The 24899-nt window shown below is 51.6% G+C and overlaps 1 pseudogene; it reads left to right on the forward strand.

Moving 5' to 3' along the window:
• The first annotated feature begins 416 nt into the window (after window positions 1–416).
• Window positions 417–22014, forward strand: LOC101944150 (vitamin D3 hydroxylase-associated protein-like; annotated as a pseudogene).
• The last annotated feature ends 2885 nt before the right edge of the window (window positions 22015–24899 follow it).

Consider the following 24899-nt stretch of genomic DNA (forward strand, 5'->3'; position numbering starts at 1 on the left):
CTTCTCCCACCAGTAGCTCCCGCCCGTGTCAATGGAGGCTGCTCAGATCCTGCAGTGACCGGAGACCAGGGCGTGGGGTGAGGAGAACGGATCCTACCGGCCGCGTGGCTGGACCTTGCAGAGCTCCTCCTGGCAGGAAGGGAGCAGGCACTGGGCCTTGCGAAACGTCCCCACTCCCACAGCCTGCAAACCAAGCATGCAGGCATGTCAATGCACTCGCTATAGCCGGGACCTAGACCCTCTGGGAAATCAGGGCCTTAAAACGAGACCCCTGGAGAAGCACCAACAACCAGCACTTCCATTTTCTGACCCTCCTTTAGCTCCAGCGGTAGTGGAGGCTGATCGTGGTTGGTATTCGAAGGGCTCAGAAGTGGCCCCTCCTTACTTGCCCTGTCGATTTCAGGGCGCCCTAGCAGCCGGCCAGGCCCGTCTCACTATGATCCCCGAGAAGATGCGGCAGCTGCTGCCGGAGGTGGAGCTGGATCCCAGCGTTATCTCCGTCGTGCTCTGCAGCTCCACCGTGGCCTTCCTGGTGCTCAAGTGGATGGTGAAGAAGCTGGTGCAGCAGAGGATGCGGGAGGCCAGGAGGAACCGAGTGCGCGCCCTGGGACAGATGGAAGAAGCTGTCCAGCAGTTCAAACAAGAGGTGACACGCCCGGGTATTCCTCTCGTCCTCAGAAAGGATCGTGCACGCTCATCTCATTAACAGTCTCAAATAAATATGTCATGGGTCCAGCTGCAAAAAGAAGTCCCCTCAGAGCTGGGAGAATGAATGATCCCTGAAGTCTTGTGACTTCTGCCAAAAGTTTCCTTTATAATCTCTGTATACCGGAGCCTTAGCTGTCAACCTCGCCCCCCAGCACACAGACCTGTCTCCCAACGTGAGATCTGCTTTGTCCCTGATCATCCAGGACCCCAGGAGGGCTCCAAGTTTGCTAGCCCCACTCACGAAATAAGGAACCGCTCAGCTTAAGGGCAACAGGATCAGGCCCTAAATTATTTGCAAGTCTCCCACATAACCCCAGACTGTTTAGCTGAGTTGCAACCTGGTACGTCAGAATCAGTGAATTCATTTGAACGTTGTCTGAGCTACAGCCCCATCCTCTGTCTACGCAGTGACCTACCACGTGGTGAGGCCGTGAGCTCATTTTTTTGTCATATGTGTTGCATGAAATTCGGCTTTACCGTGCATCCTGCCGGTAGCAGATGGCACGGGCGGAGCAGGCTGAATTTGATGTAATGCATGGTGTCATAGACCAGACTGCATGTCAAGTTAACAGTTCAGAGCTACGCAGAGGACTGCTACAAATAATGTAGCAGCAGGAGATCCTTAGGAATGAGTCCAGACCACATTCAGCATGGAGACGTGCAAATAATCTTCTATGTGTCATAAACACTATACTGCATTGATGTAAAAACTGATTTGGTTTGTGTTTTCAGCCAAATTTCCCTGGACAAGTTTGGGGGAAGGGGGGGGGGAAGCAGCTGTTTGCTCAGAAATTAGAACCGTTTGGGAGCGAAAACAGTAAATCTTGCAGATTATTATTATTATTTTTGGCTGGGGTGGAATTTGACCATCTTTGCAACGAAATGCAACTGTCTTGAATTCACAGGTCTTGAGATGTCGATGGGAATCATTCACCCAGGTCTTGCAAACCCAGAGACAAGATAGGGAGAAAAGATGACCCCGTAACTGTGGGGCAATTCTTTGCGAGAGCTGGTCAGAAAACGGGGGGAAATATTTATGGAGGAAAACAACTGATTGAAAGTTTTCACCTGATTTTTTTTAATTATACACACAAGAGTTTCCAACCAGCTCTGTGCTCTACACAATAATTGCCATGTATCTACTACACCTTGCAGAACCCGGAGGTACAGGCCAATCTCATCCTCTCTCTGCCGCTTGTTGAGCTGGTCAAGAAACAGAAGGAAGGTTCCCTGTCACCAGAGAGCGTCCTCTACACGTACATGGACAAGGTGAGGAAGTCATTCCTTCTTCAAGACAGCAAGGATGTGGTTAAAGCACTGGGTTGGGACTCAGGTGATCTGGCTTCAATTGTAGACTCTGACACATACCTCCCTGTGTGACCTTGGGCAAGTGAATTAATCTGCCTTGATCTCAGCTAACCAACTGTAAAGTGGGGATTATAACGCTCCCTTTAACTTGCTATTTGTAAGCTCTTCCAGATAGGGACTGATGCATTATGTGTCTGAACAGCGCCTAGCACAATGAGTGGCCCTGATTTTGGTTGGGTCCTCCAGGCCTGCTCTAACAGATACAGTAATAATAACTGGTGCTAGATTTAGGATAAACTGGGATGGTTTGCTTAAAATTTCTCTTTGAAGTAAATTATCAGAGTTGCTTAGATCTAGGGCTGGCCCTCTGCACTAGGGCAAATTTCCCCCATAAAGTTGTTAGGAGTTTTTCCTGGAGCAATGCCACTTAGGGCTTGTCTGTCTACACACGAAAGTTGTTCCTGATTAGGTCCCTGGGTGGAAATGTTTATTGCGGAGAGATAATGTCTTGTTCTGTCGTGTATTGAAAACTGTGAAAATTGTGATCTATCACTTTAAGTTCTCAGGTTTTCCTCATCCTCCTTGCACACCAGGGTGCTCTGTAGGGAAGCATAAGACCTGCCTAGCACGCAGCAGCAGTCAGTCTGCAGCTAGCCAGCTAGAGTAAGGTGGGGTGAGTTGTGCCTTTATATCTTAGGGAGCAGCCTGTTTTGTCTCTCTCTGTTTTTTTTTTTTTTTTTGCATTCTTGTGTGTGTGTGTGTTATGGGTCTGAATTCTGAGAAGTAAAGTTGTGTTACATTGTAACCTTGCAGCAATAGTATTTTATGTTTTTTTTTATCTAACTCCATTGTTTCTATGCCATGAAACACAATAAGGCATTCTTGTTTCAGAATAAGTGTGTCCACACATGGAGTTAATCAGGAATAGCTATTGCACTTTAACTTCACACCCTACCTTAATCGGAAACAACTTTCAAGTGTAGACCTGGGTAAAAGGTTTTGCTTTTCTTCCTTAGTTATAAAGCATAAACTCAGATGCAGGGTGAATTAAAGGTCTAAAGAGGTGAATGACCTTTTCTTTCCCTCCTGTGTTTCCTCGGCAAGGCCTTAGAAGTGAACCGGGACGTGAACTGTGTGACGGATTTTATTCAGGAGTGTGTGCACCTGCTCCAGGAAGTGAGGACACAAAAGGAGAAAGGGTTGTTGTATGGAGTTCCCGTCAGTATCAAGGATCCCATTGGATACGAGGTGTTTCTGTATTTCCTTTTTTTTAAAAGAAGCATGTAATGTTGAGATAAGGGAGTGCAATACGTTGGGGTTGGTAATAAAATACACGGACCACTGTATTGACAGGTATAAAGAGGAATTGATACGGTAAAAGTGCTAGTTGGTGTGTCTGTGCACCACTGCCCTCTGCTGGATAGAAGTGGAACTGTCCATATGTGACAAAAGCTCTATGTTGCGGACAGTGAACAGAGATTCTCCTTTAGTCAACTGATAGGGGGCTGTGCTTTTGGAGCAGGGGGTCTGAGTTCTATCCCTACTGATGCCGTGAAGTTCCAGGTGGCTGTGGATTCATTACAGTGTCATTAAACTTAATTAAAAGTATTGGCTCAGCCCTGAAATATCGGTGAGCTTGATTATGGCTCTGCCATCAGAGTGTGAGTGCAATGAGGCTGCACTGAAACAGCGTCATGGCCAGGTTGGCAGAAAGATCCCTGTGATCTACTGAGTCAGCTCCCTTGAGGGGTTTGGAGAGATCAAGGGGGTGGCTTGCAGAGGGCTGCTGGGGCAAAAGGGGGTGTCAGACTGTAAGAAGGCGTCTCATGGCTGGGACTGGAGAGCAGTTAGGATATGGGGGCGGAAATCGCTCAGCAATATAACCCCCAGGAGAGAGAGGAGGGCCTTCAATGGAGCTGCCAGCCCTTGTATTATCATTAGTGGCCACGTACCAGAGGACACTGGGAGGCAGCTGCCTGTCCGTTTCCACCCCTCACGTTAGGGCTCAGAGGTTCCATCCGTGGTGACCATGGCGTCAGTCCCATGTATCTAACATGCTCTATGTCTGCCCCCATTCCAAGGGTCATGTCTCCACCTGTGGCTTGGGACAGTACCTCGGCTACCCGGAGCAAGAGGACAGCGTCTTAGTGAAGGTGCTGAAGAAGCAGGGGGCCATTCCGTTTGTGAAAACCAACATCTCCCAGTGCTTGATCAAGTAATTGGCCGGTTCTCCTTGTGACAAGGATTGCTACTTTTCCGTACCCCCTGCCCTGGCGATCAGTGTGGGAGGGTGGAAAGACAGCCATTGACTTGGGTAGCCTTCAAATCTGGCCCTCAGTGCTTAGTGAGAGAGAGAAACACCAGAGGCCAGACTGTCATCGCCTTGCCTGTGTGACTAATCATGTTGGCTCAGATCCAAAGGTATTTAGGCACCTAACGTCAGTCGAAATCAATGGGAGTTAGGCGCCTAATAATCTCTGAGGACCTGGGCCATTACCTTCACCGGGATTACTTTGAGCAGCAAGGCGGTCCCAACTGGACCGTGACGATTCAAGATCCAGTGGCAGTTAATGTAGCCTTCTTTCTGTGCTCAGTGTAGGGTGCTCCCCACCCCACCAGAGAGGGCCTTCCCAGCACTGCTGGGAACTCTGATGGAAAGGGGTGAGCGAGAGCCACGCGGCTCTGAGTCACTCTGTGCACTTGGGGCGGCTCAGGTCCTGCTCCCCCTTCCTGCGTTTACCTCAGAAATGCTCACACAGGACAGCAGCAAGGGCGCCGGCAGCTCCCACTGGGAGGCAGTTTCCATGCAGTCCTCTTGCTTTTCCGTGAGCCGCAGTAGTCCAGGCACCTATGCAGGAGAAATATGCCGAGTCTACTGCTCTCCAATAAATAGGGCCCTACCAATTTCACCGCCGTGATAAACGTGCCACGGACCGTGAAATAAGTCCTGCCCAATGAAATCCGATCTCCCCCGTGCTGCTGGGAGTGCCCCAGCTGGGGGCTCGTAGCTGCTAGTCCAGGCGAGCTGGGGTGGGACATGACTTGTCCTTCCCCTGCACTACTGCTCTCGGTGGGGAGATCAGACCCACCTCCAGAGACAGTGCAGAAGTGAGGGTGGTACACCCTCACTTCTGTGCTGCAGCAACCCCGGAGCTGGGCTCGGGGCGCCCCCAAATTGTCCAGAGCTCCTGGGCACAGTTAATCCACCACTGGCCAAGACTAGTAGCTAGGAGACCCTGGCTGGGGCACTCCCAGCAGCAAGGGGGAGATCAGACCCACCTCCACCTCCGGGAACCTCCTCCAGCTGCAGGAAGCTCCGGGGCTGCAAGAAATGAGAGTGGCAATCCTGTGACCCTCTACAACAGCTTTGCAACCCCCCTTTTGGGTCGGTTACAACACTGTGACATTTCAGATGTAAACATCTGAAAATGTGAAATGGACTAATTTTTCAAATCCTATGGTAGCGAAATTGACCAGAATGGACCATGAATTTGGTAGGGCCCTACCAGTAAAGGACTCTATTGTAGGTGAATCAGGGGCATCATGGAGACCCAACCTTCTACCCCCCCCCTCCTCCGCCCGCCGTTGTTCTCCAGTTGTGAGCTGTGTTGTGCCTTATTCACTAGCAGCGAGCGGCCTATGCTTGTCCCCTTTATTGAGATCACTGTTGAAGCAGGAGTCAGCACATTTGGTCTTGGCTGATCTGCTGGGCTCTGCTGCCCGTTGGCTTCACTGGTCTTTTGAGTGGAGATTTGGGTGCCATAATAAGGTGAGGTGAGGTGTCCCGGTAAGGTGAAAGGTTAAGCAGGCCTCCACGGTGCTGAAGGACACGGAAGGGAATGTGATGTAGGGAACGCAGCTCACTTCCATTAACTGATTGCTGCTTTCCGTCTCACTCAGCTACGACTGCAGCAACTTGATCTTCGGCCAGACGGTGAATCCGCTGAACCACCAGAAAAGCCCCGGCGGCTCCTCCGGAGGGGAGGGGGCGCTGATCGCCGGAGGAGGGTCCGTCCTGGGCTTTGGGACAGATATAGGTGGGAGCATCCGCCTGCCGTCCAGCTTCTGCGGGTTGTGCGGGCTCAAGCCGACGGGCAACAGGCTAAGGTAGGTGCCGAGCCTGCCCAAGGGCCGCGTCGGTTTCTGCAGCACTGACAAAGGATTGATTGTTTGTTGATTTCTCCAGAGCCCCTCACAGGTAACAAGGAGCTTGCATGGCACAGCATGTGCTGAGACCAAGTACCCACCACCCTGAATCGCTGCCGCCGGGGGTGAAAACCCATTGCCCAAAGCCAGCCTGGTCCCCAGCCTTGTGAATCAAATCCAAGCCCATTGAAACCCCAGCCCCTTCTCTGAGTATCATCACAGATCTTGAAAGGCTGTGTCCAAATGCCATTGAAATCATTGGGAGGACTCCAAGTGATCTCAATGAGCTTTGGATTGGGGCCTGCATGGACAGGTCTTGTTTTAAACTCCCTGGGGCTTAATTCCGCCCTGCAGGGTATGAGTAACTGCCAGTGGCTTCATTTGGGACTCAGATGTGTATCCTGTGGTGGAGAATAGGACCCTTGCAGATTAGGGGGAGGGGCTGGTGCTGAGCTCCTCCCCTTCCGTTCTCAGTGGTTACCTCGCTGAGAGGGGCACCGTCTGTTTCCAGATTGTGCAGAAAGGGGAATGGCCTTTCCTCATGAAAGGTGATCCAGTGAGCAGTGAAATCCATGGGAGCCTTTCCCTTGATTTCAGTAGGTGCGGGGTCAGCCGCAAGCTGATTCATCCCCCACCTGGGCGGGTTTCTCCCTTATCACTCACTAAACCTGGCAGTTGATCTGTTGACCAATCTTAAATCTACTTCCCTTGCCTGTCCCCTCTGCCCCCTTCAAATGCCTCCTATTGTTATCCACGGTATTTATGTGTTTGTTTATTTCTATCTCCCACGGTCCCTTCGGAGTTAGCGGCCCTGTCAGTTACGTCCAAACAGGTGAGCCTTTTCTTCAACAACCTTTTCGGTCTGAACCTCTGGCAACAGATATTAACCACGGTGAGGGTCTCAGAGAGGAACTAGACTGGGACACAGGTGTTTTGGGTTCCATCCCTGGGTGACTTTGGGCAGGACACTTCACCTCCCTGTGTCCCAGTTCCCCATCTGTAAAGTGGAGGTAATAACCCTTCCTTTGTCTCGTGCCTTCTTAGTCCCTGCCCCAAAGAGTTTACAGTCCGTCTTGTACAAAGCCGAGCTCTGCTTGAGGCTCTGGGTTCTACTGTAATACAAAGAAATACTAGTTATAATGGAAACTGTCCTACCTCGATGGTGAGCCACTCAGTTGGATGTGAAATTTGGGAAATGCTCATTTAAATGCAAGTTTCAGCCAAAGGCGGGATATAGTGACTGGGAATCGGATCCACCAAAACTTCTGCTGTCCCTAGGAATAGTCTCTCTTCCCATCCATGCGCCGTAGCCCTTCAAGAAGGGCTTTCTCTTCCCATACACTCTCTTTTCTGCCCCCCGACCCAGGGATTTCTTGCTGTGTCCAACCTGCCTCAGCTCTGGGACGGACTCAGTGGGTCAATTTCTCCAGTCCTCACTCAGGCAGACATGTTTTGTGACAGCCCCTTATTAGACCAAAGAAAGCCCTTTATTCATGCCAGGCTAACTACTGATAGCTCTGCCTTCTGGGACCTTGAACTTGGACCTTATCCACATTTGGGGTGGGGGGAAAAAGGAAGTGCTTGTGTGTGTGTGTGTGTGTGTGTGTGTGTGTGTGTGTGTGTGTGGTTCCATCAGAGATGGTATATGGGCAGAGTGCAGATGAGGAGGTCAAACTTAGAAATAAATGGAGTTTCTTATTCCATGAGCTACACAGTTCATTCTAGATCTTCAGAATAAAAGAGTTTATCCCTCTATTATCACAACTGTAGACAGATATGGAGACTGTTGTGTATGCTACAAGCATACCTGGCCTTGATACATCTGGCTACCTAGGGTGAAGCACAAACATTTGGCTTAGTGGTTAGCTACATGTGTGTTCTTTTACTCCAGTTACAGGAATGGTCGGGCCAATGGCGAGGGACGTGGATAGCCTGGCTCTCTGCATGAGAGCGCTCCTGTGTGACGACATGTTCTACCTGGACCCCACCGTGCCACCCCTGCCCTTCAACGAGGAGGTAGGTCACTGAACGTTAGATGGTCACAGTGGTTAGGCTCCTTCTTTTGCTGAAATGTACATTGTGGTCTAAAAAGCCATGACGATGTTGGCTGAGCTGGCCGACGTCTTCACATCCCACTACCTGGTATCCTTGAGGTCAGGGCGTGGGAGGACACCCTCTGGGATCCCTCTGACATGGGGAGGCCCTGGAATGTGTGGGGCTTGAAGGAGGCTGTTGGCTAGAACCTCGGAGACAGAGCAAATAACAGAGCTGAGCTCCCATGATGGAATCACAGCCACAGGGCTTGTTGGGAGAGAGAGGCCACTGGGGACAGGGCTGGGGGCACAATCTTTGAGCTGGGAGATGGGAGGGAGCAGAATCAGGACCTCATAGGGTTGGGCTGAGGGTGGAGGTTTGCCCATCATTAGTCCCAGCTGGGAAGAGTCTGGTTGATAGTGGTTTAATCCCATTATTCCCACAGTTCTAGAGACATTAAGGGCAGATATGTCTCCTTTCAGGTGTACTCCAGTTCCACTCCCCTTCGGATCGGGTACTACGACACAGACGGCTATTTCCTGCTACCTCCTTGCATGAGACGGGCTGTGCATGAAACCAGGACGTTGTTGCAGGAGGCTGGACACATGGTACGTTCAGTGTTTGTTCATAGCCAGCTTCATTCACATGGGCGATCTGACTACATGAATCAAAGCGATAAGGAGAAGCAATCTGACTGACTGCAAGGTAGAGGTTCATTCACCCTCTGAAGCCTACCAGGTCTCATGCCAGATAGCAACAGAGAACCAGATATTTGTACCTAGTTATTACACTACCTTGATTGTGACTGGGGTGAAACATATAATGATTAAAATGCCTTTCACAAATACAGGAGGATCAGCTAACGAGAAGATCTTGCAACTAGAGATCGTTGGGAACTGGAATTTTTGTTCCATGGGAAATTCCAACATTTCAGAAAAATATTTTGTCCCGAATCAAAATGAAAAACCAAAATTTCAACATCTCCATGAAACAAAACTCTTGAACACTTTGCTTCAGCTCAACTGGTGTTTTGTTTAATTTTCAATTTCGGTTTCGTTTCCATTTTGGTATTTGTGTTTTTTTTAATTTTAAAATACACTTCAGCATTATTGAAATGCTTCATTTTGATAGTTTTAAAAGCAAAATTTGGTTGAAATCGGCATGTTCCTGGGGAATTTCAGTTGCGATAAAACGGCCTTTTCCGATGGAAAAAGACATCTTCAGTCTGCTCTAATTGGTCTCCTTTCCATTCAGAGGTAGCACTCCGCCTGCCTCTTGCACATTAGTATTTAAGACTCTGTCTAGGTATTTCTACTGTACTCGTATCTGTGTCTTGTAGTCTCTCTATCCCATGTAAATTATTCATCCAGTTTCAGACAACCAGATGAGTTGTTCTGGGGGACAGATAGACACTCTCGGTAATTCTTCTGTGTTAACTGGCTCCACTAAAGTCTGCAGTATCTTTTGCTCTTAATTTTAAAAACAAAAACAAACGCAGTATTTATGTAGGACCTGTGGGCCAGGTGAAGTAAACTGGTGACCTCCGTGGAGCTACGCTGGTTTTATTTTCACCAGCAAAGGACCTGATCCTATGTGGTTTGGTGTTGCTTTTACCCTTTGGCAAAATGGTTTTAGTGGCTAAGAAACTGGGAGTGCAGATACTTTGGTTCTAGTCCTGATTCTCTGTGGACTTCCCAGGTGACTTCGGGCAAATCACTTATGTTTTTTGGGCCTCGGCTGTAAAAAGAGGCTAATCATACCTTTAGAGGGTGCTTTTGGATCTTTTGTAGAAGATGCTGTACAGTATGACTGTATGGTATTATTTTTAGTAAGTCAATGTCAAAGGAAAAGGATAAATTGAATACAAGAAAACAGGAAAAGCTTTCTCCCCTCTCCTCTCAACTTTCTTTTAAAATCTAAGTCAGGGATCGGCAACCTTTCAGAAGTGGTGTGCCGAGTCTTCATTTATTCACTCTGATTTAAGGTTTCGCGTGCCCGACATACATTTTAACGTTTTTAGAAGGTCTCTGTCAATAAGTCTATAATATAGAACTAAACTATTGTTGTATGTCAAGTAAATAAGGTTTTTAAAATGTTTAAGAAGCTTCATTTAAAATTAAATTAAAATGCAGAGCCCCCTGGACTGGTGGCCAGGACCCGGGCAGTGTGAGTGCCTCTGAAAATCAGCTCGCGTGCAGCCTTCAGCACCCGTGCCATAGGTTGCCTACCCCGATCTAAGTATCTTTACATTCATATTATGCAGGAACTCTTCAAAAAAAAAACCAACCCACTACCACTGATGAGCGTTATTACACTCCTTGGTGTGTTCATGCCACTCAGTCTCCAACAAATGACCCTAAGCAGGAGTTAAATGATGATAATATTATGGGCTACTATGCAGCTTGCACGCTCAGAAGAGTCCCGGGTGCAGATGGGTGTTGGGCGAGAGTCCTGTTTATCCTGCAGATCTTGGCTATAGGGAGGTAGGATGGTCTTGTGAAGAAAGCACTGCAGTGACACTCCGGAGATCTGGGTTTAATTCCTGGCTCTGCCAGGCAAATCACCTGATCTCTTCCTTCCCCGCATTAGTTTGTAGTAATGAGTGTAGTTTGATTGTAAGGGCAAGGGCTGCATTGCAACAGGATTGGGTTGCCTAAATCTCTTAGGACCTTTTAGATTGCAAGTCCTTTGGGGCAGGGACTGGCTCTTACCAAGTGTACGTACAGCGCCGAGCACAGCGGGGCGCCGATTTCAGGTGGGGCCTCTGGATTCTACCAGAATATAAGAAATCACAATGAAGTATTGTCCCCTGGTTTTTGAACCACCTCGTCTTTCACCCAGCTGATCCCGTTCATCCCCCCGCGGATCGACTACGTCATGAACGAGCTCTTCATGAAGGGCCTCTTTGCCGATGGCGGCGCTGCTTTACTTGAGAAATTGTAAGTGTGACCGAGGCCGGCCAGGCGCAGAGGGGTGGGTGTAACTAGCGACAGCAGGCTGGGTCTCCACAGCGAAGTGAAGGAGCTACGGGGAAACAGGATCATTGCCTAGCAGTGCTGCGGGCCTGACTGCGCTGTCTTCCGTGGAGTCGTGCCTGCTTATAGCCGTGGTGAACTTGGGCCCGGAGGTGCCAGAGCTCTGAGCTGCCAGGCCCGGAGGTGCCGGGGCTCTGAGCGGCCAGGCCCGGAGGTCCCGGGGCTCTGAGTGGCCAGGCCCGGAGGTGCCAGAGCTCTGAGTGGCCAGGCCCGGAGGTGGGGCTTGTGCTCAAACCGGAGTCAGATCCTGGGCTTAGTGTGCAGTGTAGACACACTCTTAGTCTGCCAGTGGCAGAGGAAGGAAGCACTGAACTGGGAATACGGCCTTCAGCTGGGCTATTGGGGTTCAGCCACAGAGCATGGGGCCGAATCTCATTTCCTCTGCTGCTCGAGCCCCACCTCTTGTTCTGGGCACCAGCTGCCACTGGCCTGGTGCCTCTAGGCCAGTTCCTGGTGGGGATACCCAGGCATTTATCCAGGCAAGGGGCTAGCCCATAAGCCAGCTCGTTCCACTGAGTGATGCCATGAAGAAGAGTAACACGACAACCTAGGCTAGGAGGCAGGCTTTTCCAGCCTCTTGCTTTATAACAGGGGAGGGGTTATTTCTTGCGCCTTATGCAGTGGCTAGCGCACAGGACTGCAAATCAGCTGATCTGGTGACTGCCTCTTTGGGGGAGCGTGGTCTGGTCTCCAGGGGATCTCTGTCTTAGATTTATTTGTTTGCTCTCCTTGGCTGAAAGGGGCTAGCTGAGGTCCGTACTCTGTAATGAATGTCAGACATCTTCTGGCTGGGAATCAGCACTGGGTAGGCCCAGCACAGCTGGCTCATCCTGACTGCCTCCTTTCTGTCTCCCTTCCCAGTGAACTGGACACTGTGGATCCCAACTCCTGCTCCCAGATCAATTGCTACAGACTCCCCTTTCTCCTGAAGAAGATTCTGGCTTTCCTCACCAAACCGCTGGTAAGTTACATCTTCTTCCCTTCAGTGCCGGAGAGAGGGCACGTTTCACACTCACAGCTGGCTCGGGGGGGACTTAGGCCCCGATCCTCAGAAGGGCTAGGCACCTAATTCTCATTGACATCAATGGGAGTCAGGCATGTAAATTCCTTTGAGGTCTGGTTCTGCTCCCACTCCCACTAGCTCTATACCAGTGCAACTCCACTGGCTTCAGTGCAGTTACTCCTGATTTACACAGGGCGAGTGAAAAGCAAGCAGGCCCCCAGAATATAACCATCTCCTTCTGGGTAAGACGTAGTGTATTGATACAGTTTGGGATAGTTGCTTGAGGAAAGGGTCAACATGGTAACCCGGCTTAGAGCCCAGCTTGTAACCTTACATCCCGAGTTAGCTCACTGCAGCGTTAGTCCTGAATATCAGTGTGAACCACGAACCATCACACCAGACACTGAGTGCAGGAGACGCCTAGGAACAAACTAATAACTCAAAAGTGTTGGTGAGCAAGTCAGCACATGGACACTAGGGAGAGACACGGGGGTGGATCCATGGGGCCTTGGAGTCCAGTGAACACTCCTTGGAAAATCTAAACATTGGGAGTGGTCCTCTCCCCATATAGGACTGTGCATAGCCTCCATAACCTTCAGATCTGAGTTCCCCACAACCCCCTGGGAGGCAGAGCAGGGATCCCCATTGTAGGTCAGCTGAGACAAGTGACTTGCTCAAGGACACGCTACAAGTTGGTGACCAAGCTGGGATTTGAACTTAGCTCTTCCAACATCCCAAGCCCCTGGGCTAGCCTTCCTCTCTTTGTGAGGCTCTTTAAACATTAATGTTGTTTTTCTGGTTGGTTTAAATACTCAGACGGTCAAATCTGCCCTTGGGCAGAGGCCTCGCACTAAGCTATCCCGGGGCTAAAGTGCGACTTATGTGAGTAATAGGGTTTGTGCTGGCCTTATGCACAAGGTGAATTTCACCCATCAGGCAGGATGTAAACTGCTTCCCATTCTCTTCTAAGCCACAGCCTTAAGGGAAGAGAGTCTCTCTAGTGGCTAGAGCAGGCACGTAGGAGTCAGGATTCCTGAGTATTATTCCCAGTTCTGCAGCTGATCACTGTGCCTCAGTTTCCCCATCAGCAAAGTGGGGATAACGATACATGCTGACATTGAGATCCTCAGCTGTAACACGCTGTGCAAGCACAGCAGAATGTCAGTGTTAGTATTTTGATTTTGCAGAATTAAATGTTTGGGAAAGATACATGGAGTTAGATCATTCATAATTAGGGCCCTATTAAATTCACAGCCATGAAAAATACATCACGGTCCGTGAAATCTGGTCTCCCGGCCAGCAGCTGCCGCTCTCCAGCTGCCCAGCTCTGAAGGCAGTGCCTCCACCAGCAGCAGCACAGAAGTGAGGGTAGCAGAACCCCCCCTACAATAACCTTGCGATCCCCCCTTCCTCCCACAACTCCTTTTTGGGTCAGGACCCCTATAATTACAACACTGTGAAATTTTAGATTTAAATAGCTGAAATCATGAAATTTATGATTTTTAAAATCCGATGGCCAGGAAATTGACCAAACTGGACTGTGAATTTGGTAGGGCCCTATTTATAATCTTCGGTTTTGTCACTAAAAGATTGTGCCGATGGTAAGTTTGTTAGCGGATCACTTGCAGTGTCTGTGCTTGCTTGATAAAATGTGCATCCTGGCGTGTGCCACATCAGTGCCTCTGGAGCTGTTTGCGCATAACTCCTTCCTCTGAAAACCTTTCTCGACGATCTGACCTGATTCTGGCTTCCCAATGGTGATGCTCATTGACGTTTTTATGTTTCTTTTCAGTTCCCTCGATTCTCCAGTTATTTGAATGCACTGTGTGGAGTGTGGTAAGAGGCCGTTTTTTTTCAACTTTAATAACAGCATTCTGTTCAAGTAACTATAGAAAATGGTGATTTCACAGTACAGTTTATAGCCATGTAGAAGTGGAAAGATCTTTCCAGCATAAGTTCCCTGTTTCAGAATGACTTTGTTGTGCAGACATCTGATCGCATTGTTCCTGAGAAATCGACGTGCATTGTGACATATGTTCTTTCATAGAATCAACAGGGATGGATGAATGGATTGTAAATACTTTTTAACCAGTTGAGAAGTTGCTAGTGCCACCTGTCGGTACAATTGAAAGATTGCAAGTGATCCTTAGAGCAAACATAGAAATTGCTAATATCCGCTGCTGGGAAGAATAGTCCTGTAAACAATTATTGCTGATTTGCATAACATCACAGAAGGGCATGATGGGAGGCGGTATAAACAACTAACAGTTATTACTCTAGGATCGGTGTTAATTACGTCACATCAAAGTTCCTATTGTGGCTTCATTCTGAATTGACGTGTTAATGTTAAAAGCAGCTGCCATAACACACAACGCAGTCTAGAAAAGATGGGGGTTGATTGGAAGAGAAACTGAGGCAAGGTTGGGTGTGTGGGGGGAATTCAACAGAGAGAAAAAAAATTAAATTCTCAAAGCCAAATATAGGGACATTTCTGATTTGAGGCGTGTTTTCTAATTAAAAACCAAGGAATCCACGGGGTAGAAGAGTGTAAAGAAAATGGACCAAATCTTATCCCCGTGTAGCTCTCCCATTGGTGAATAAGGCCACACCGGTTCCTTGTACGGCGTGTGTGTTATAAAGCGCATGGCAGACAGAAGGACAGCTCTGTTGTGTAAATAGGCACACCTCTCTTGACGTCAGTGCAGCTAGGCGGGCACTAGTCCAGAATGTCTACTCCAGTGAGGGGAAAACATGGACCCCCCCCCCTCCCCCGCGCCGCCATGACGTCTGGGTGAAAGAGTCTGATAAGGGCTGAAGCTTCCTGTGGGCTAGAAAGACCCTGGCTGAGAATCGGTGAGCAGCGGCTGTGTTCACCTGGTCAGTCTCAATGACACTTTCAGCTCAACAAAGCATTTGCGCACAGGCTTATGTCAATGAGACCAAAGCCTGGTCTATGCTACAGAGTTAGGTTGGCCTAAAATGCTGCTCCAACCGATGTAACGTGCCCACTACACCGACTGAATAGCTCCACCTCCGCGAGAAGCGTAGTGCTTAGGTCGATGCAGTGAGGTCGACCCGGCGTCAGTGTAGACGCTGCGTTGCTTACATCGACTGGTGCTGCCTTTCAGAAGCCGTCCCACAATGCCCCACACTGACAGTGAAATCGGTGCAAGTGCAACTCCTGGTGAAAATGCGCGCTGCCGACGCAAGAAGCAGAGTGTGGACGTGCAAAAGCAATTCAGTGACTGCGGTGGCTATACATCAACGTAACTTAGGCTATGTCGCCACTAGCACTTTTGTCAGTCACGGGTGTGATAAAAACCAATCCCCTGACTGACAGAAGTTTCACCGACAGAAGCACCAGTGTCTCTAGTGTAGACATAGCCTTAGGTAGACTTAATTATGTAGTGTGGACTTGCCCTGAAGCACATGCTTGAAGTTCAACGTGCATAGGTGCTTTGCCAGATAGAGATCCTAGGCTCAGGGTCTCAGAGTTGAAGAGCAAAATATGTAAGCAGATCCCCATGCATGTAGACTCCTGCTCCTATATGGATCCCTTCTGCTTTCACTGCCGCTCTGGGCAGGCTATGAGCTCCTTGCAGGATCGGGGCCCTGGTGATGATGAGTGATGATTTTAAAATTGTAGCCCTGCAATGTCGATGTGCTACTGAGTTTCCTGGAAATTAAAGGACCCAATAGATTTCCGCAGGAGCGACACAGTTCTGATCCAGAGCCACATTTTTTTTATCCCCTTCAAATTTCAGGGCTATCTGAATCAAGGGTCTTGGTTCAGGCCACTGCAGAAACAGGGGCCAGCTATGAAATTTGGACCCCAGTTATTCTCCTGGGCCCATTCCAGATTCCCACATATTTGAAGTGTGTTTTGTGTTAAAAGAGAGTTATGTTGGCTGGCGTATCTAGAGGGGGGTGTCAGTGTGTTAGAAACCAGATGGCGACTGCATTGTGCTGTATCGATATTTCATCCATTCACACACCACCCATATGGAGACACTGGGTCCGAATTTGGTAGTGAACCAGTCACCTGCTCACTCAATAATCTCTGTCATTTTCTTATTTCCGGCTAATTTTAGGTCGCCGAAAGAATTCTCGGAGCTGCATGCTGCATTGATGGTAATGTGACTTTTTCAATACGAAAGATAAAAAGCCACTGTTAACCAGACGTATTCCTGAGGAAATGAACTATTGCCCCAGTCTCATAGTGGCCATTTAGTTCACAAACACAATCAGTTGCACTGTCATCAACTGATACAACCTTTAAACCTCCTGGTCCCAAAATCCCTTAAGCTCTTCACCCTACCATGCAACAGCACCCACTGGGACACATGCAAACTCAGCTCTTCCGGATTGGACATCTAGGTTTCTGCTAGCATCTTCCATACCACCAAAGATTTGGCATGCAGTCCCAGCACCGTGGAACATTAGCAGGAAATTACCAGCCATTTATATTGGAGAGGGAATTTTCTGTGAATATGGTAACTGTTCTAACTAGGCTCTTTTACCATGCCTAGCCTACTGGTATCTGAATATTTGTGCTGTGCTCCTGCTATGTGTTTACTGTCCACAAATATTCTAGTAAACAAGCTTTTCTAGTGCACGTGCAGGTCAAAAGTAAATGTTATGCACAAATAGTCAGTGACCGTGAATCTTGAATTGCAGAACTAGAACCAACCACAATGCAAACGTTGCAGCTCAGAGAACTGTCCCCTCAAATATGCAATTTGAAATTTGTGCTGCTGTTAGTTAGGCCCTGCACACAAGTCATCTAATCTAGCAACAGAAATCATCGCAGGTGACCGATCAACCTGACAGGTCTTTGCTCAACTGATCAAAGGAGGGAATTCAAATATTCCCAATAAGCTATTTGCAAAGAATCTGCAGACCAAGACTTATGCATTGGAGAAATTGGTAAATTGTGTGGAATAAGGAATATAAAAGAGAATTTTCCAAACTGTTTGCAGAGGGTGAAACTCATACCATGCCATGCAGAGGAGCCAGCACAAACCCCATTGACTAAGGGTTTCATAGGAGTTGTTCTGACCCTCCATACAGGGGTCAATTCCACCCATTATTTTCTCCAAATAACTCACCCAGATCACCTCATGGGGCCTTAACACAGTCAGATCCACAGGGGAAAAGCCAAGTGTTATAATTACATCCTACCAATTGGGAAATCCTGGTGCTGCCTTGTTCTAGATATACCGACGGGAATTCCTCTCCAGATGGAGAAACCTGGATCTGGATGTCATCCTGTGTCCTGTGTTAGGCCCTGCCTTCACCCTGGGGTATCCTGGGAGACTCATTGGTAAGTTGCAGTGCTAGAAAGAACTGGCCTAAGGCATCCTGCAGAAATTGAACCAAACTGAACCTCTTTGGTGGGTCAGGAACCTTTGATTAACTCGTTCTCCCCTCTCCCCAGTTTTTCCCTGCATCTGAAAACGGTTCAAGCCATTAAATCTGAGTCTGGTTGGGTGTCTTCAGATCCAGGCCATTGTATAAAGAGAGAGGCTGTTTAGATCCCCAAATTGGGGAGAAATGGGTTCTGTGTTTGACGTGGATCAATTCTGATTTCTCTCACTGATTTTGCACTGTCAGGATCCTAGACCACTGGTTAGGTTCTTCCTCTCAGGGAACTCCAGATTTTATATTGTAATAGGATGGATGGTTGCTGTCAGGAAGTTCCAGGGGGCTGACAGCCATGCAGTCCCTGTTGGCTACAGATTTGATCTACTGATATCAGAAGTAAGATTTGAACTCCCGAGAGTGCTAGATGCTCAAGGTGCGGCTGTTAAATTAGCTAGTGTAGGTGTGTGTCACTGCCTTGTCCTGGAGGCAGTGAGAATTGGGTACTTGTGTAAGATAGGCCCTGCACTGCTAACAGCTGAGAGTGATCCTCCTTTGGCTCAAGTGGCGGGTGTCTCTGCTTTTGGAGCAGGAGGAGCTGAGTTCTAGCCCTGCTGCTGCCAGGATAATCCTAGTGTGCAGTCACAGAGTCCTATATGGCCCCGGATTTATTACCATATTCTGTGCATCACATTTCCAGCTGCTGTTTCCTCTACCATGTTGTACAACGTCTTAAACTTCCCCGCGGGGGTTGTGCCGGTCACCACCGTTACGGAGGCTGATGAGGAAAATCTGAAGCATTACACAGGGCACTACGGTGACCCCTGGGATAGGAGACTGAGGCAGGTCAGTGATGAATCCCCATTGTTTTATGGCATAGGCAGGTTAGGGTTTGGGGCAGCACGGCCTTCTTTCGACAGATCTTGCTATATCTCATCCTAGCAAACTGTCCAGGCCAGATGCAGATTTCACAGGTGAATGATTCCCTAGATCCATAGAGTCTACATGTTTCAGAGCAAGGGTGACTGTCCACCCTGGCGTGTATATAACAATCTATTATAACGATCAGGCTAGTGGGTATTTGTGCACCACTGCCCTCTACTGAATGGAATCAGAACTGCTCCATGGTGTGTCATTGGCTCTATATTGTTCATGGCGATTTTCCTTTAGCTCAAGCCGCAGGGAGCTATGTTTCTGGAGTAGGAAGATCGGAGTCCTGGCCTTGAGGTTGCGATGGAGTTCCGAGCGGCAACGGCGTATAGTGACAGCCGGGGGATGTCTTAAGTGGCCATAGATGGTTCTAATATCCACAGACATGGATGCTGTCATACCGATCCCAATGAAGGGGCTTGTAGCAAGGCCCTGACTCACCGGCACGGTGCCTCCTGCTGGGCATCTGTGAATTAGCTCTCTCAGCCCTGGAGTGCCCTCCGATGGGCCGGTGTCTCACCCTCTGTTACATACCCGTCTCCAGTCCCTTTATCTCCACCGTGTATAGGCCCCACGTCCCTCCTGGACCACGGTGCCCCTTATCTTGAGGTGCTGCCCCTCACCCAGGAAACCCCACTCCCCTGAGCCCACCTCGCCTCAGTGGCCCACTGCTAGTCCTCATCTAGCCCCTTTACTCAGGGGCAAATGGCAGTCTGCAATGGCCACTCATCACTGGCTAGGGGGTTGGACCTGCTGCCTTTCCCTGCAGCCGGAGTACTTCCTTAGGCCTTCCTGTCAGGCCTCAGTCTGGGAGGTCACCAGGCCTGAGCTCCCCAGCTCAGCCTGCCCTTTCTCCAGCACTACTCTGTTGAAGATACCCTGTGCTCCTAGGCAGCCCTGTCCTTCCCACCCCAAGGCTGGAGTGAGACTTCCTGCCGCCTAGCTCACAGGCCTTTTTATACCAGCCCTACCGGGCCCGGACTGGCTGCTACCTGCCTTCGCCTGATTGGCTCCTCGGGGCAGCCCTTTCCCAGAGCTGGTATTAACCCCTTTCTCTCCGGAGCGGGGTGCTCGCCCCGCTATAGGGCTACTGAAAGATCACAGGGTGGTTGCTTTCTAGTTTATTGTCCCCTTGCGGGTTGGGGGTGTTGTACAGTAGACTCTGTCTCTCTCTTTGGTAGATAGGGCCCAATTCTGCTCTGCAGAGCAGAGAGGCTACCGACTAGATCCACTGCTACAGGGTCCCTGCTGGGCCAGGGAAAATTTCCCCGGGGTGGGCCAGGCCACTGTATCCTGGAGAGCACTCTAGTGGTTGACCACCTGTGCACAGCCAGGCCCACCTAGCTCATGGCTAGCTTTGCAGCTGTTGGCAAAATAACCTGCAACCCAACTCCCCTGGGGAACGTGGGTCACGGCCTAACGTATTGCCAGCCGCACTCTTGGCCACAGCGCAGTCAGCGGGTGTGATGGCAACACGTGAAGCTATACCCAAGGGAACTTTCCTTGAGCTAGCTCAGGCCTGGGAGCAGTGAAGCCATGGCAACGAATGCTCCAGCGTGGGATGTACAAGCCGGCCCAGAACCCTGGATAATTACTCGTCTACCCTGCTGCGGCTTCACTGCTCCTGAGCTAGCCAGATTAAAGCTGGCGGGGGTATGTCTGCAGGAGTTACCCTTAGTCCAATCTTGGGTCCAGTGGAAGGATCCTTCCCTTCTTCTTTCATGAAGAGGAGGCTCTATAGCAGGGGTGGCCAACCTGAGCCTGGGAAGGAGCCAGAATTTACCCAGTGTGCATTGCCAAAGAGCCACAGTAGTACGTCAGCAGGCCCCCATCAGCTCCCCACCCCCGCTCCCAGCACCTCCCACCCACCGGCAGCCTGGCCGATCAGCGCCTTCCACTCCCTCACGATCAGCTGTTTTGTGGCGTGCAGGAGGCTCTGGGCAGGGGGAGGAGCGAGGGCATGGCAGGCTCAGGGGAGGGGGCGGGAAGGGGTGGAGTGGGGGCAGGGCCTGTGACAGAACCAGGGGTTGAGCAGTGAGCACCCCCGGCACATTGGAAAGTTGGCGCCTGTAGCTCCAGCCCCGGAGTCGGTGCCTATACAAGGAGCCGCATGTTAACTTCTGAAGAGCCGCGTGTGGCTCCGGAGCCGCAGGTTGCCCACCCCTGCTCTATAGGTCCTGCTCCCCACAGCAGCACAGGTCCTTGAGTTTCCCTAATAATATTCCACGGCTTTTCTCTCCTCTGCAGGCTGTGGAAGGAGCCGTGGGGCTGCCCGTGGCAGTGCAGTGCGTGGCTCTGCCGTGGCAGGAGGAGCTGTGCCTTCGGTTCATGAAGGAGGTGGAGAGACTGGCCCAGGGGCAGAAAAAGCAAACTGAGGATAACTTGCAGAATGATGTGCATACAAAGGGACAAAGTGAGGTGCAAGCGCAAGCATCCCGCGTGACTGTGCAAACGAACATACTAATGGATGTGCAAAGAACACTAGCTCAAACTGATCTGGTCACTGACGTGCAAACGGATGTGCAAAAAACAGGATCTCAAACTGATTTGTTAGCTGATGTTCAACTGCACGTGCACCCACAGTCCTCTGGCCCTGACGTGCAACCAGACGTGCAAACACAACTAACCCAACCTGACACTGAAACACAGCCATGCCCACCTGAGACGCAAACACAGACTTCCCAACCTGACGTGCAAACACAACTAACCCAACCTGACATGCAACCTGAAGTGGAAACACAACTAACCCAACCTGACGTGCAACCTGAAGTGGAAACACAACTAACCCAACCTGACATGCAACCTGAAGTGGAAACACAACTAACCCAACCTGACGTGCAAGCTGATGTGCAAACACAACTAACCCAGCCTGATGTGCAACCTGACGTGCAAGCTGATGTGCAAACACAACTAACCCAGCCTGATGTGCAACCTGACGTGCAAACACAACCAACCCAAGCTGATGTGCAAACACTGGCTTCCCAATCAGATGTGCAAACCCAACCAACCCAACCTGAAACACAACCATCCCACCCTGACGTGCAACCTGATGTGCCAACTGCCTCATGAACGAGGAGCGCTCTGCCCCCCATTAAAATTCAGCCAGCTCTGGCCCTGGCCGTTGTTTAGCATCACCAACGCACTTTTATTGGGGACCAGAAGTGAAGAACACCACGTGCAGCTGAAAGGAGAATTTGGATCGGCTGATGTAATTACCCACCGAAACCGAATAAAACCCGATTTGCAAGTCCTAGAGCCCTTGGGGTTTGTGAACCTGGGAAGGTGGAGGAATTGAATGGCTTCTCTTAATGGCAAATGGCCACACCTCTCACAACGATCCTCTCCTCTTCACGGAAGCTTGCAGCACTCAGTGCTTTTAGCGCTCTTAGGAGTGGGGCAAGTGAGTCTCTTAAAAAAAGCCAGGCACTAATCACATTTCTTCTGCCTGGAGGGGTGGGGGGGGAGGTTAGTGCTTGCGAGGTGCTCAGGGGCTAGAGTCCAAGAGCCTCCATGCAAACAGATGGGGAGCAAAAAAAAAAACCGCCCGCCAAGCCCAGCTTTCACTTGTGTGACCCATGGCAGCCTTTGAATTCAGGGCTCCAGAGGTGAACAGCTGACGGCCAAACCACTTTTCTAACCATTCTGGAGGAAACAAATAGGATAGAAATTGACTCAAAACACGGTGGCCAGCTGAACTCCCAAAAGCTTTTCAGACATTAAAAGCCTGATGTGCGGTGCTTCGTTTGTGTCGGAGCTCGCCAGGGCTGACCCCAAGCACCTCTGGGGCTGGCAGCTGAGCGCCCCGGCACCTCTGAGCCTGGCAGTTCCTATCCCCGGCACCTCTGGGCCTGGCAGTTCCTATCCCCGGCACCTCTGGGGCTGGCAGTTCCTATCCCCTGCACCTCTGAGCCTGGCAGTTCCTATCCCCTGCACCTCTGGGGCTGGCAGTTCCTAGCCCCGGCACCTCTGAGCCTGGCAGTTCCTATCCCCGGCACCTCTGGCCCTGGCAGTTCCTATCCCCGGCACCTCTGGGGCTGGCAGTTCCTATCCCCGGCACCTCTGGGGCTGGCAGTTCCTATCCCCTGCACCTCTGAGCCTGGCAGTTCCTATCCCCTGCACCTCTGGGGCTGGCAGTTCCTATCCCCGGCACCTCTGGGGCTGGCAGTTCCTATCCCCGGCACCTCTGGGGCTGGCATTTCCTACCCCCGGCACCTTTGGGCCTGGCAGTTCCTATCCCCGGCACCTCTGGGCCTGGCAGTTCCTATCCCCGGCACCTCTGGGCCTGGCAGTTCCTATCCCCGGCACCTCTGGGACTGGCAGTTCCTATCCCCGGCACCTCTGGGCCTGGCAGTTCCTATCCCCGGCACCTCTGGGCCTGGCAGTTCCTATCCCCTGCACCTCTGGGACTGGCAGTACCTATCCCCGGCACCTCTGAGCCTGGCAGTTCCTATCCCCGGCACCTCTGGGGCTGGCAGTTCCTATCCCCGGCACCTCTGGGCCTGGCAGTTCCTAGCCCCGGCACCTCTGGGCCTGGCAGTTCCTATCCCCGGCACCCCTGGGCCTGGCAGTTCCTATCCCCGGCACCCCTGGGCCTGGCAGTTCCTATCCCCGGCACCTCTGAGCCTGGCAGTTCCTACCCCCGGCACCTCTGGGACTGGCAGTTCCTATCCCCGGCACCTCTGGGGCTGGCAGTTCCTATCCCCGGCACCTCTGAGCCTGGCAGTTCCTACCCCCGGCACCTCTGGGCCTGGCAGTTCCTATCCCCGGCACCCCTGGGCCTGGCAGTTCCTACCCCCGGCACCCCTGGGCCTGGCAGTTCCTATCCCCTGCACCTCTGAGCCTGGCAGTTCCTATCCCCGGCACCTCTGGGGCTGGCAGTTCCTATCCCCGGCACCTCTGGGGCTGGCAGTTCCTATCCCCGGCACCTCTGGGGCTGGCAGTTCCTATCCCCGGCACCTCTGGGGCTGGCAGTTCCTATCCCCGGCACCTCTGAGCCTGGCAGTTCCTATCCCCTGCACCTCTGAGCCTGGCAGTTCCTATCCCCGGCACCTCTGAGCCTGGCAGTTCCTATCCCCTGCACCTCTGGGCCTGGCAGTTCCTATCCCCGGCACCTCTGGGCCTGGCAGTTCCTACCCCCGGCACCTCTGGGCCTGGCAGTTCCTATCCCCGGCACCTCTGGGCCTGGCAGTTCCTACCCCCGGCACCTCTGAGCCTGGCAGTTCCTATCCCCGGCACCTCTGGGGCTGGCAGTTCCTATCCCCTGCACCTCTGAGCCTGGCAGTTCCTACCCCCGGCACCTCTGGGCCTGGCAGTTCCTATCCCCTGCACCTCTGGGCCTGGCAGTTCCTATCCCCGGCACCTCTGGGCCTGGCAGTTCCTATCCCCTGCACCTCTGGGCCTGGCAGTTCCTATCCCCGGCACCTCTGGGGCTGGCAGTTCCTAGCCCCGGCACCTCTGGGCCTGGCAGTTCCTATCCCCGGCACCTCTGAGCCTGGCAGTTCCTATCCCCGGCACCTCTGGGACTGGCAGTTCCTATCCCCGGCACCTCTGGGCCTGGCAGTTCCTATCCCCGGCACCTCTGGGCCTGGCAGTTCCTACCCCCGGCACCTCTGGGCCTGGCAGCTTAGTGCCCCTGCACCTCTGAGCCTGGCAGTTCCTATCCCCGGCACCTCTGGGCCTGGCAGTTCCTATCCCCTGCACCTCTGGGCCTGGCAGTTCCTATCCCCTGCACCTCTGGGCCTGGCAGTTCCTATCCCCTGCACCTCTGGGCCTGGCAGTTCCTATCCCCGGCACCTCTGAGCCTGGCAGTTCCTATCCCCGGCACCTCTGGGGCTGACAGCTGAGCGCCCCGGCACCTCTGAGCCTGGCAGTTCCTATCCCCGGCACCTCTGGGGCTGACAGCTGAGCGCCCCGGCACCTCTGGGGCTGGCATTTCCTACCCCCGGCACCTCTGGGGCTGACAGCTGAGTGCCCCGGCACCTCTGAGCCTGGCAGTTCCTATCCCCTGCACCTCTGAGCCTGGCAGTTCCTATCCCCGGCACCTCTGAGCCTGGCAGTTCCTATCCCCGGCACCTCTGGGCCTGGCAGTTCCTATCCCCGGCACCTCTGGGCCTGGCAGTTCCTATCCCCGGCACCTCTGGGGCTGGCAGTTCCTATCCCCTGCACCTCTGGGCCTGGCAGTTCCTAGCCCCGGCACCTCTGAGCCTGGCAGTTCCTAGCCCCGGCACCTCTGGGGCTGACAGCTGAGTGCCCCGGCACCTCTGAGCCTGGCAGTTCCTATCCCCGGCACCTCTGGGGCTGGCAGTTCCTATCCCCTGCACCTCTGGGCCTGGCAGTTCCTAGCCCCGGCACCTCTGAGCCTGGCAGTTCCTATC

The sequence above is a fragment of the Chrysemys picta genome, chromosome 8 (assembly GCF_011386835.1).
Source record: "Chrysemys picta bellii isolate R12L10 chromosome 8, ASM1138683v2, whole genome shotgun sequence".
Lineage (NCBI taxonomy): Eukaryota > Metazoa > Chordata > Testudines > Emydidae > Chrysemys > Chrysemys picta.